The 13,987-nt window shown below is 44.3% G+C and overlaps 1 pseudogene; it reads right to left on the bottom strand.

Annotated features, from left to right (window-relative positions):
* Positions 1 to 517: 517 nt before the first annotated feature.
* On the bottom strand, positions 518 to 5,530 carry LOC119285955 (annotated as a pseudogene).
* Between the last annotated feature and the right edge of the window lie 8,457 nt (positions 5,531 to 13,987).

Below are 13,987 nucleotides of genomic sequence, written 5' to 3'. Positions count from 1 at the left end.
GGAAGGGAGGAGGGCCGGCGCGGGGAAGGGCGACCAATGGAGGAAGAGGGGCCCGCGCGGGGAGGGCGGCCGGAGTAGGATGCGGGGGTGGCGGCCGGATCGGGGGATGGATTCGATCTGGTGTGAGCGTGTGAGTGTGAGTGAGGGGAGAGGGGTGCACGCGCGGGCCGGCGAGGGAGAGGAAGCAGAGGTGGGCCTAGCGGCAGCATAGGGGAGGAGGCCCAGCGCTATAGCTAAAGCTGCAACAAGGGGCCGAGAGCGTGGCCCATTAGCAGTAGCGTTGGCCGTGAAATACAGCGCTACTACTAACGTGCGCTTGTAGCCCTGGTGCTGGCCGGCGCTACTGCTAAATAACAGTAGCGTGGGGTCTCTAACCAACGCTACTGCTAAATGTCTACCTATAAGCATTTTCCTAGTAGTGCAAGGTTTCGTAGGTTTAGATTGAGGGAGGATGTTAGATAGATTGATAGGGTTATGCGTGTATGTTTCAAACTCATTTATATCTTTTTCTGTTGGACTCCTCCTCTCATTGTAAATCATCTTTCCTTCTCCTGTACGAACTCCGGGTGAATCCTAGCGATCTCCCAATGCTTGTAAGCCACGACAACTTCCCAATATATACAGCGGCCCGAGACCAAAGGGTTCAACGCTTCCTCCAATCTTTACAAAACCATTGATTAACTTGATGTTACATCAAATGATACAAATAATTCAACAGATACCTTTGAAGTTGGAAAGAAGATTGTTTTCTAGAAAACCATGTGTACTCGACCTTGACGAGTCTTTCATGGTGATGAAACGACGCTCTCCACCTTGGGCACCTTGACTGGGAACCGGTGGATCTCCTCAATCCATGGATTGCTGCCGGCTTCCTTTGATGGGTGAATGTCCTTGAGCGCGCGCCACACCGCGCTGTTACACTTGAACCCTGACCCGAAGGCGATCTGCCACGCACGGTGCTCGCGTCGGACGCGTCCCTTCGCCTCCGTGTATGCAAGCTCATACCAGAGCGAGCTGCTCGACGTGTTCCCCCACCGGTTTAACGTCATCCTCGAAGGCTCCATGTGCCAGTCACTGAGCTCCAGGTTCTTCTCAATGGTGTCCAGCACCGCTCTGCCACCGGCATGGATGCAGAAGTGCTCGAAGGCCATCTTGAAGTCCGGAATGTAGGGCTTCATCTTGAGACCAAAGATCTTCTTGCCGATGAGAGAGGTGAGGAAAAGGATCTGCTCGGACATGGGGAGAACGAGGGGGCCGAGCGTGGTGAGGTTGGTCTTGAGGGCCTCACCGGCCACGGCCATGAGGTCCTTGGAGAGCGCGATGCCGACCCGGCCAGCCTTGTCCTCCTCCTGGAACACGCAGCGATAGGCGCGGTCGTCGGCGCTGTGGTGCGTGCGCACAGTGTGCACGAGCTGGTACTTCGAGCGGCGCTTATCGGCGACGCGGTTGCTGAGGAGGATCGCCGTGCCGCCCATGCGGAAGAGGCGGTTGGACATGAGCATGGAGCGGTCGTTGCCCCAGTACCAGTTGAGCGTGATGTTTTCCATGCTCACCACCAGCGCGTACGAGTTCTGGTGGACCTGCATGTATCCATTACAACATGGCAACTCCAATGAGAAGCAAATTAATGTGCCTAAAATCTAAAAAGTGCATACGCACTATTTGGTTGAATTGAGCGGCCGCGTCTCGCATGCATGTGGTTGTTAATTTTTTGTCTTCTAGTGCATGTGGTTGTTAGTATTAAATGCGTTCACACTAATTACTCCATTCCGAAGAGAACATGTCCATGCATATTCATTTCAAAGTTTTAAATTTTAAAAAATCATATCTTTCAGACCGTGCGTCGGAATTCAAATCCGTTTTCACTGCTGGAACTCTTGCGACGAGATCTTTGAAACTAGATCCCTCATGAGTATGTTTCGATGAAATTTTTTTGATGCCAACTTTGGTGCTATATAGTGCAACTTTAGTACTGTATTGTGCAACTTTAGTACTACATCGTGCAACTTTTTGCAAAATCAATTTTTGGATCTGCATAATTCAACTTCCTATGAGATTGCATTCTAGCAACCATGACAACTTTGTTGTTTAGTTGACAGGACTATTGGCACACATATATGCTCAGTTGGCGCGATAATGTAGTCTAGTTCACACATTGATATTTAGTTGACAGGACTATTTACACACACATATGCTTAGTTGGCGCGGCAATATAGTTTAGTTGCACACATATTGATGTTTAATTGGTAGGACTATTGACACACACATATGCTCAGTTGGCACAACAATGTAGTCTAATTGCACAGACATTGATGTTTAGTTGGCATGACTATTTGACACACACATATACTCAGTTGGCGCGGTAATGTAGTCTAGTTCCACACACATTGATATTTAGTTGGGAGGACTATTTTGGCACACACATATACTCAGTTGGCGCGGTAATGTAGTCTAGTTCCACACACATTGATGTTTAGTTGGGAGGACTATTTTGGCACACACATATGCTCAGTTGGCGCGACAATGTAGTTTAGTTGCACATACATTGATGTTTAGTTGGCAGGAAGACTAATTCGCCGAAACATGCCCATGTGGGATCTATTTTTGAAGAGCACGTCGCGAGGATTTCAACAGTGAAAACGGATCTGAATTTCGACGCGCGGTTTAGAGGATATGTCTTTTATAATTTTGAAAACCAAAAATTGATGCAAAAGGATGAACATGAGGAAAATTAATGCAGTGGCATGCAGGCATCCATCACGTGAGAAGAGACCACACAGAATAATTAATTAACAGTGTCATTTTTAACATTTTTAGATTACACTAATTTTATCTTTTTAGTATGCGGTTGTCTAGTCCCTGGGACCAAGGAGACAGGCACTTACTTTATTTGGCCGGCCGCTAGCGAACGCTAGCTAGCGCCCGGCCGCCAGCTAGACCCGTCCATTAATGTGTCAACTAAATAAACACATGCCTCCTCCTACTACTAGACGTCTGCCTGCGCATCCGTATTCACGATAGACAGCTGTATTATCGACGAATAATTGGCTTGGCCCTACTGGCCACTCGCATCAACACGAGATTTATTGGACCAACTCTTCCTGCCAGCTAGCTGCCCTCATCAATATTAGGACAAGCGGTGATCAGCTAGCTCGTCGATGGATCGATCGATCCCTGCACACGTCAACCGTTAGGTGCTTAATAAACCACTCAAAGATGGGAAACACTCGCTGCCTGGACCATTTCGGAGTACAAGCGAATGAAACAGAAACACTCCCTCGCGAGCTGGTGCACCAACAGGTTTTCGATCAGTACAGGCTTCGATCAGTACACGTGCGAGTGATATTGGAGCGGTGGTTGAGTGTTGATTAATGGGATGTTATCGTCTTAACAAGAACAACGCCCAAAGCACACAAGGTGTGCAGGCCGACCAAATAAAAAATTTAGATCCTCAGGTAGTCAACAAATTAATCAAGGATACAGATCTCTGTTCAGCGAGATTAAGATTCTCATTGCCATTGACTTAATACAATTGAAATTAGAAATAATACTCTCCCCGTTCGGAATTACTTGTTGCCGAAATTGATGTATCTAAACATATTTTAGTTTTAGATACATCCACTTTCAAAACAAATAATTCCGAACGAAGGGAGTACCTAACAACCAACTAGAAGTATTAATGTTCCAGGAGAATATCACACTCCTCCGTAGATGTTGTAATCCGACACGTATAGCAGCAGCGAATGTTAGACAATGACAGCATAGGTATATAGGTCAGAAAAAGTACTAGAAAACTATATGAAAAGTCAAACCAAGTCAAAGTTTGCTCTCCCTTCTGAACCGCTCTCTGGTTTCGATCAACACGATCCATCTACCCAACCATCGGCTGACGTGCGAGCAGCTGTAGTCGCTCAACTTCAATAGAAAGTACCATATACTCCCTTCATCCGAAAATACTTGTCATCAAAATGAATTAAAAAAAATGTATTTAGACTAAAATACATCTAGATACATTTTTTTATTCTTTTACATGACAAGTATTTTCGAACGGAGGAAGTACTAGTACTATCATACATATGATACTATTGTACTCCCTCGTTCCTTGATATAAGGTATACAAATTTTTGAGAAAAAAATTCGAAATATACAATTACATTGCAATACTCGCTTGGATAACCTTTTTTAGCGATTTGATTACCTTTTCTTATATCAGGCAAGCTTCTCTATTTTCTCATATTATTAGTCAAGATATAATCTCGGTCAAAACTTATGAAATATTTTCTCCACGTGCGTTTTTTATTTTTCATGCTAAAAACTATACACCCTATATATAGAAATGGAGGGAGTTTGATATTACCTTTATAGTGCATAGTGTAGTTTCATAGATAATTTTAATTATAGTCATACATGACACATAGTATAGCATTTAACCTCTCTTTCTTCTTTGATTCATTGCCACATCGACATGTTTACTATTCTTAAGTGCATGATAGCAGCTAATAAACCCCACTATCGCCAGCCTAACCCACTCGAACGCACCGCGAAATTAACACTATGCTACGTACTCGAGGAGTTGTATAAAAAATTACCTGGAGCAGCTGCTTGGCCAGGTCGATGGAGATGAGCCCGGCGCTGCATCCCATGCCGCCGAGGTTGTAGCTGGCGACGTTACCGCGGAGCTTATAGTGGTTGACGACCATGGCGAAGAGCGATGGCGTCGGGTTGAAGAGGCTGCAGTTGACGACCACGACGCCGATGTCCTGGCCCTCACCCCTGTCTTGGCGAGCAGGCTGTCGATGGCGCCGAACATAACAGCCTCCGCCTCCCGCCGCGCTTCCGCCATGCACGGGTTAGGGGGCGAGTTGAGCACCGCCGCCGGGAAGTAGGTCCCCTGCCCTAGCCCCGACCGCTCCAAGATCTTACGCTGGAACGCCAGGTTATCGTCGGTGAACACTCCGGCCTTGTTGGACTGCTCCATGAAGGTCTCCCGGGTGACCACGTGGTCGGGCCCCGGCTTGTAGCACGCGAAGTCTAGCAGGTACACCGCGCGCGGCCGCCGCGCGAGGTAGACCGTCGCGAGGGCCGTGGCAACGGACACGAGGGAGACAGCCAGCTGGAGGTTCGCGAGGAGGTAGGCACGTGCTGCGGCCAGGTCGGACGGGGTGAGGCGGGACGCACGGAGCGCCAACGCCGCGGCGAACGGGGCAAGCAGTACGTAGATCGCGTTGGACACCACGATGTGGTAGCCAAGCTTGAGGTACCCCGGGCGGCGAGGTCCCTGACGCTTGCCATCGCCGCCGCCGGCCGTGGTTTCTTGGGCGGCGGCACTCATGGTGGCGTAGCGCCGTGGGACACGGGCCGGCTAGCTTGCGTGCGTGCGTGGTGGCTGCTGATCGAGCCGCGGTTGGTCGGGGTTGGGAAGTGTTTGTCCGGGATAGATGGGAGGTGAGATCGGAAGCGATATATATGGGTAGCGGTAAGCGGGAGGTGGGTGCAACCACCGGAGCTACCATTAAGACGCAGCGAAGGCAGAGGGGAAGGAGAAGCGAAGGAAGCGTGGGCGGGGATCGGTTTCGAGTTATTAATGTGAGACGCGCGCGCGGAACGCAAGTTGGGCGCCTCGGCACGGCGGTCGCGTCGTGCTCGTGCAGGAGTGGGTCTCGGTCGGTGGTGGTAGTGTAAATGTGGTTGGGTTGGCGTTGGGGTACAGACGGAGACGCGAGCAGACGCGTACTGCTTCGTACCTTCGCGGGTGAGTCCCTTTGGTGCGCGATTTTTTTTACATCAATACAGACATAAACGTTTAAATACACGCGCATACACTTACTCTTATGAACGTAAAGACACACACACTATCCTTATGAGCACCTACGAGAGACTGAGTCAGCATATCATATTAAGATTTACGAAGCCACTGTAGGCGCCTCGTCGTCGACGGGAACGTCTCCCTCTCATTGAAAGCGCATTGCCGAAAATTCTGAAATAAATATAGGAATAATGCGAGCACCAGGATTTGAACTCTGATGGGTGGGGATATCACTGTCCACCTAACCATCTCAACCACAGGTTGATTGGCGGTGCGCGGGGGTTTAACAGGTGGGCGCAGGGATCTTTTTCCTTTTATTATTACTAGAAAAATGTGTCCGTGTGTTGTAACGGGAGAAACAAATCCATCCACTTTCTAGTGATTCATTTGTGTTGGTACTTCTCTCCTCCACCAGCTCATCATATTCGATTATGGTCCCGTTGTCAATCTATTCATGATAAAGTTAAGGGAGATGATAGGCGCCAGTGTGCTGGCCCAAATTTGTGCCGGTCGCACCCTGAGCGTCCGATCCATTCCCTTTTGACTGTTCAGATTGAGCCTCTGTTCATTCTTATCCCCTGGCTGTTTTCTTCGCCAAAATACACAATAAAAAGAGCGATGGAGAACGCCGCCAGACACCTATGTTGTTGACAGTGCGCTTGCAGCCTTCGGGTCACCATTCAGCTCGCTCAGCATGGCTACTTCGCCTTGCAGCTCCTGGTCGTGGACGCCTCACTACTTTGGCAGCGCCTTTCCTAGCACTGTCCGGCAAAAGGGGTGCAGCTCGCGGCCCCCATGGTTGCAGCACCGGGTTGCGCCGCCCCGCCCACGCTGCCCCTCGCCGTCAACGCTCGGTGCACCGGTGCCCGTCCGCCGCCCCTCGGTTGCAGCTTTGGACGATGCCGTGGCTGATCGTAGCAAATTTCATGGCCGTTTGTAGCACACACGGACACCGGTTCCAGCAAAAACTCGTCATGCCTTGGCTAATGCGCATCACCACCACCGCTCGTGGTAGCAGCTGTCGACAGCGCTTGTAGCAAGGTTGTGTGCAGCACCGCCACTAGCGGTCGCACGACCTTGCAGCTTTTCTCAACGCCGGTTCCAGCTTCCAAGACCGTCGGTTCCAGCAAAAATAGCTCGTCGGTGCCGCCACCTCATCACCATTGTAGCAAAATTGATCACCGGTTGTAGCTTTTGTGATTGCCGGTTGCTGCTCACCACGTAGCCATTTCCAGCACGCCAAGCAACTGGTTCCAGCAAAATTCCATGGTCGGTTTGCATTGTCGCCCCGTGTTAGTAGCAATTCTCTCTGACAGTTCCAGCATCTACCGTTGCTAGGTCCAGCAAATAAAAGAGTGTGGTTGTAACAAACTGGGAATCATCGGTCGCTGCTCCAACTCCCAGCAATGGCTCGCCGCTCGTCCTCCCAGCCCCCGCTTGCAGCAAAAAAGAAGAAGAAAACAGCTGGAGCAAAAGGAGGTGGTGCAGTGCGCGTCGGGGGAGGGGGTGCGGGGGAGGGCCCAACTAGAGACGCCGGAGGAGGAGAAGGATGGCGTACATGTTTCGTCGATTTAGCGGCTGCCAAAGGGAATACAAGGAAAGAGATGAAGTTTTTTTTGAGCCGAAACCGTAGAACAATCATTCTACAGTAATTTTCATTATAATAGCATAAATGTACAAAAAATACAAGTCCAGCCTAGACCCTCAACCAATGCCGGTTTTATGAAACATCGCAGATATTACAAATAGAGAGCTATCCAATTACTGATCATCGTGGCCTTTTCATGCTTAGCTCGAAAAGTAGTGATATGTAGACTTTTCTTGAGGTGGAATTTCCAAGTACCTAGATGGATTGGTGCCTGCCTAAAGATCTTGTCATTCTTGGTAAGCCAGATGCTCCAACAACCCAAAATCACAATTTCCATAGCAATATTTGTCGGCAGCTGATCCAGCATGAGAAGTATTTCATCATATGTAGAAATGCCTTTGACTTTGGAGGGAGTAAGAATATTCCAACATGTCCATGCAAATGGGCAATCCCAAAAACGTGCAGAGAAGTCTCCTCAGTGCCATCCCCACATAGGGCACAATTTTAACTCTCGAGATACATGCTTCTGCGTTGTAGCATGTTTCTGGTACTGATCCTATCATGAAGAAGGAGCCAGAAAAAGATTTTATGTCTGAGTCTACACGCCGAACTCCAAAGCTTCTTAAAAATGATGTGAGTTGTGCTTGGTCCCATGATCACTTTGTATAATTTCATAGAGGAAAACTTGGTAGAGGTAGTACCAGAAAACCAGTAGTCTCTTTCAGCTGTGTCTGATCTGTTCATGATGATCCATTCAATGACATTGAACTGATTAAAAGCTTCTAGGGATAAAGGATGGTGGAACAACTGGCTGAGGTCCTCAAGCTGTTGAACATTTCCAAGTGTGATTTCTTTGTTGATTGCAAAAGAGAACAATTCTGGATGTTGTGTTTGCAAAGGGGTGTTTTGCCAATTGTCTGCCCAAAACCTAATTGAATCCCCAGTCCCAGCTTTACAATTATGAAGGAGCCTGAAAGTGGGAAGAAGTTTGAGTATTGCTTTCCACCAGAAAGATCCAATCATTCTCTCATTGGGCAAAGAGTGTTGATAATAAGACTCTCAGATAATATTCACCCATGGAATGTCAGCTCTATTCAAGAACTTGTATAAGGACTTCATCGGCAGCGTTTTATTATGGGTGTGCAAGTCAAGAACACCTAGCCCTCCATGTGATTTAGGCTTGCAGACCTGTTCCCATGATATAAGTGCAGCACCTCTGTCCTGAGTAGCATACTTCCGCCAGAAACAGTTCATGAGGTAGGAATTGATTTTCTTGATCACGGTCTTAGGAATCATGAGTGTGCACATGAAGAAAGTAGGCATACTGGTGAAAACTGACTTAATGAGAGTAAGTTTGTCACCAGAGGAAAGCAAGGTGGAGCAGCCTAACAGTCTGGTTTCAATTCTCTTTAGCAAAGGCACAAAATCTTCAATTCTTGGTTTGGCAGTGCAGAGGAGCAGACCAAGGTATTTGTGAGGGAGAGTACCAACATTACAACCCAGCAGAGTGGATAACTGTTGCATCTTCTTAGGAGGAGTGTTGATGGATATCAAAGTGGATTTAGACTAGTTAATCTTGAGCCCAGTGTATTCAGCATAAAAGTTGAGTAAATGTTTGATTTGTTGAGCTTGTCTGATGTCTGCCTGAGCCAGCAGAATGGTGTCATCTGCATACTGAATAACAGGGAAGTCTGTGCTTGAGGTGTGCCTTAATGGTGAGCTGATAATAGAATTGTGCATGGCTTCATTAAGCATTGACTGTAGAATATTAGCAACAATGACAAATATCAATGGAGAGAGAGGATCTCCTTGTCTCACACCTTTTTTATAGAGAAACTGTTTGCCAGGGATCCCATTGAGCAGGACTGAAGAAAAACCAGAACCATAAATCATCTTAATCCATTGTATCCATTTGTGTCCAAAACCTTTAGCCTGAAGGACTTGAATAATAGTATCATGGCTTAGCATATCAAATGCCTTCTCAAAATCCAATTTTAAAAGGAAAAACTCTTCTCTGCTTTGGAAACACTGATGCACATACTCATAAGCCCAGGCCAAGCAATCTTGAATTCATCTGTTGTTCAGAAAACCATATTGATTCTTATGCACTAGTTTTAAGATAACCTTCTATAATCTGTTGGCCAGGAGCTTAGTGATGATCTTCAGAGTACAATTTAGCATAAAAATAGGCCTGAAATCTGATGGAGTGGAAGCATTGTCATTCTTGGGAATAAGAATAATAAAAGAGTAGTTGATGCTCTGTAAATTGACATTCCCAGCATGAAAGTCATTGATGATATTGTAAAAATCTTGTGCCACAATGTCCCAGCAATGTTGAAGGAAAGCATCATTAAAACCATTAGGCCCTGGAGATTTATCAGCTGGCATATGTTTGACCACCTTGTCAATTTCTTCCTTGGTGAAAGGAACTTCCAGCTCAGTAGGGTCATCCAGTGGATTCAGAAGTTGATGAAGTACCAATGGATTATGGGTGTTTGCCTGTGTACCCAAGCTGTCTTTAAAAGCTCTGAAGAGTATAGCAGCCTTGGCCTGGTGATCATGATGTTCAAAACCTGATTCATTCTTTAACATGGCAATGCAGTTATTTCTGAACTTAATGGTGGCTTTGGCTTGGAAATATTTGGTGTTTGCCTCTCCCATCTTAATCTTTCTAATAGTAGATCTTTGCTTCCAGTATTTTCTTTGATTCTCCAGAGTGTTTGCCAGGTGGGCGAAGAAATAGCGAAGGATAAGGTGGGGTCATGCGCGCTGCTAGCCATAAGATCCCGCCTGATCCAACGCGTCTCGCGCGACCGGCCAAAGTTTCGGCCGGCGCACCAGGTAGAAGTGTTTCCCTAAACTTAATCAATCCCAAGTGAATGAGCTCCTCTACTTGCAATTTTGCTGACTTATGATGATAGTGAGTATCAGACTTGTCTCATCAATACTTGGTGCAAGCACTATCCCCGTACTCCTACCCCTATTCAAAGATTAACCCATGTCGCCGGTCCTCCTTACCGACACAACCCCTCCCTCACATATTTGTAATTACTTGTAAAGATGTAGCGCATCACCACCATCTCTCCTGCATATGATACATGTGTCGCCCAAAAATTGCAAAGGGTGCGCAGGCACCTTGGTCCCGTTTCCAAAAAAAATTGCACAACACAAAAACTATTTTTTTTAACACGCACACATATGTATATTATGTTATCTGCAAAAAATCATATCATTTTACTTTCACATGTGGCCTACAAAAAAGACAAATATGTCAAACGGGCCTCTCTTTTCTTGTTTTTGGGCCAGAATTTGTGTACTGCTTACAAACCACATTTTTTCAAAGCAAAAATGCATGGATCCGTAATGAACATATACAAGTTTCCACAGAATTAATTTGTATTTTTAAAACTTTTAAATGTGGGTTTTGAAAAATAATCAAAAACAAAATAGGCACCATGGTGCCCGAGCACCATAAATTCGCCCACATGTGTGTCTCCCTTTGTCTTTGTTGCCTTGTTTGGTTTATAAGAGCATTCTTATATAATAATTCTTGCCTTTTATCTCCATTAATAACAATGTTTTTGCCATCCTGGGAAGGTTTACCAAGAAAGGTGTTCCGTGGAGGGCCTATTATGGAAGGATAGTGAGGGATGATTGACGAAAATGCCAAATAGAGATCGAGCTCCATGGAGGTCTTAAGCAAAAATTTCAAAAACGGTTTAGTTTCAAAAATTCTGAAAGAGTACTCATATATCTAGAGACATTTGTACATGTATGTAAATTTTTAGGTTGAAATACATTAAAATGAGAGCTAAAAAAACAAATATGAGGCTTTTTAGCAAATGTACTAGACATTATATCCGTGTATACATTTATTTTTTTAGAATTTTTGTAACAAAAAATTTTGAATTTTGAATTCTCCAAACTAATTTTGAATTCCTTGTATAAATGGATCGCTAGAAATTTTTAATTTTGAAATCTCCAGACTAAGGCCACTATGGAGCTGGGTCTCCAAAATGCCCCTACTCAATGATGACGAATACAACAATGAGCCCAAGAACAAATGAATTACCGGGCTTTGTCATGAATGTCAAGATGAAGCTTAACGTAATGAAATAGATAATGTTTTTAATAACAATACTGTTTGACTCACAAATGAAGCATCACGAAGATAATACATCATCACAAAAAGAAAACATAACTGTAGTTTTTTTGGGATATGCAGGTTTATCATTTTGATTTGGCTGAGCTTATTCTGCTATTTGTCACCTCATTTCCTTTCTATCCCATCCTTCTATGCAAGTTGTGTAGTCGGTTATTAGGAGCTCAAAATAAAAGTTCTTTTGGGATGGTGATAATGTGATGTGTTAGCATACAACAATTATCAGCCTCCCATAAGATGTAGCCCAGGTTAGTGCCCATGAATATTGATACCAACATTAGGTCATTGTGAATGTGAAATCTAATGTCTCCTGCAAAAAAAGTGAAATCTAATTAACAAGATGAGATTGGGGGCCTGAACTCTGAAATAGGCAGCTTTATGTGCCAACCACACATTGCTGCAGGATTGTCCAAACGTGACACTACGATCAGAGACCCTTCGATGATACTGTGTGCGTTGCCATAATCGTAAACGGTAGTGTAAAAAACCGTCAAAACGGTGCAAAACGTTTGCGATAGCGGAGCTATCAAACACGGTTCAGATTTTAGTTGCGTGTGCGATGCAGGGCATACGGTTCAGCTCAATGAACTGTTCGCGATGAGGCGGAACAAAAGAAACGGACAGCCTAATAAAGGCGTGTGTGATATAGAGCATACGGTTCACTCGGATGACCTGTTTGTGATTAGGCAATACAAAAGAAACGGTCAGCCAGATCAAGGTGTGTGTGATACGCGGCAAATAGGTCTGTAATCAGAAATGTGTGCGAAAACCAGTAATAACACAGACGATTGCTGCTAATAAGCCGTGTGAATTGCTCTGTCTACAGTAGAATAACATGTGTATGTATATATATATATATATATATTCATCACCCAAGGTACAGAACAATTTATTTTTCACCCAGGTAATCTTATGTTCGTTTCCTAAATAAATTATGTTTAGAATACAAATAGTTACATGCATATTGATTCAATATGTAAAATTTGGTATAAAAAACATAAAAAATAGGTTATAAACCAGAAAAATCACATTTTATGTATGTTTTACACTATGTTTTTACAATTGTAATTTTATATAATATAAAATATATTTTACGGCGAGTACATATTTTCTTACATTCTATTTTATGTATGAAATAAGACAAAATTTACGAAACGTAAAAATACGATGCATTGATGTCAAAATAGAGAGCGGGTGAAGAATAACTATTCATCATCCAGGGTGACGAATAGCGCGACCCTATACTTCCTGAGTAACGCGTCTGAACTTCCGTGTGTACGAACCCGACCTTCGGACTGTCTTTGCAACCCTGGCTTCCCTCGCGAATTATTCTTGTTAGTCGTGTTCTATATGATGTTAGTGTAATCTAGAATCGTTTTAGCAACTAAATACCGGTTTTAAAAATGAATCTTGCTCATTGGCGGATTTTTCTCTCGGATCATGATGAAATTGTGTTTTTCGCAATTTTACTGCCTGAGTTGTTCGACCTGAACTTCCCCGTGTGCTAGGTTGAACTTCCGCCAACATTACCCAAATGGGGCTTGCTATATACTGTTGAAAAGCTATGGACACCAGTATCATGACCCAAGTTAAAATTTTGGCAAAATGTAAGCGGTTTAAGAGAAGTTTCGAAAACCGTTTTTTCTTCATACAAAAAACATGAATCGTATTTTCGATCGCATTTTTAAACCATTTATCGAAATGAGGCAAATAATATGGCGTTAGAAAGCTGCTGCAAAACCGCTCCTTCAACATGTTGAATTTTTTCCTCTAATTCCCTACGGTTATAGAGTAATTCGAAAAATCGTAGAATTTCGCAAACGGAACACCCGAGTTCGTATTTTCAATGCCATTTCAAAACGGCTAATCCAATTGAAAATGCGCTACTTTTTCATGTTAATTTTTTTTCTAATTTTGAACGGTTTAAAAATAATTTAGAAAACGATAGAAGTTCCAACGACTTCATATTTTTGAGCTAATTTTTTAACCGTACGTCCAAATGCAGCAAATGATGTGGCATTGGAAAGCTTGAAGAAATGCAAAACTTTTTTGTATATATTGTTTCTCCTAATTCATTACAGTTTTATGTCAGTTTTGAAAATGGCTAATAACGTATTTTTGCCGTAATTTCTACAAACTTTATAGGAATGGGGCAAATAATATACCGTTGAAAAACTAAGGAAAATGCAAAACTTTTTCATGTTGATGGTTTTCTGTGATTCCTAGCCGTTTCCAAGTAATTTCGAAAATGGCGAGATCATTCGTTCTGCCTTTATCGCGAAACAGATTCTTCGAAAATGCACCACATGAAGAACCTTAACTTCTCGGCATGTCTACTTGAACTTCACTCTGTTTTTGACGTGTTTTTTTTGCTCGTAGATCTCCATCTACTGCTCGTAGCTCTCCATCCACTCACCATAATTGAGCAAGT

This window comes from Triticum dicoccoides, chromosome 4A (genome assembly GCF_002162155.2).
Source record: "Triticum dicoccoides isolate Atlit2015 ecotype Zavitan chromosome 4A, WEW_v2.0, whole genome shotgun sequence".
NCBI lineage: Eukaryota > Viridiplantae > Streptophyta > Magnoliopsida > Poales > Poaceae > Triticum > Triticum dicoccoides.
The sequence above is the reverse complement of the archived record's forward strand: the minus strand, read 5'-3'. Positions and strand labels throughout refer to the sequence as shown.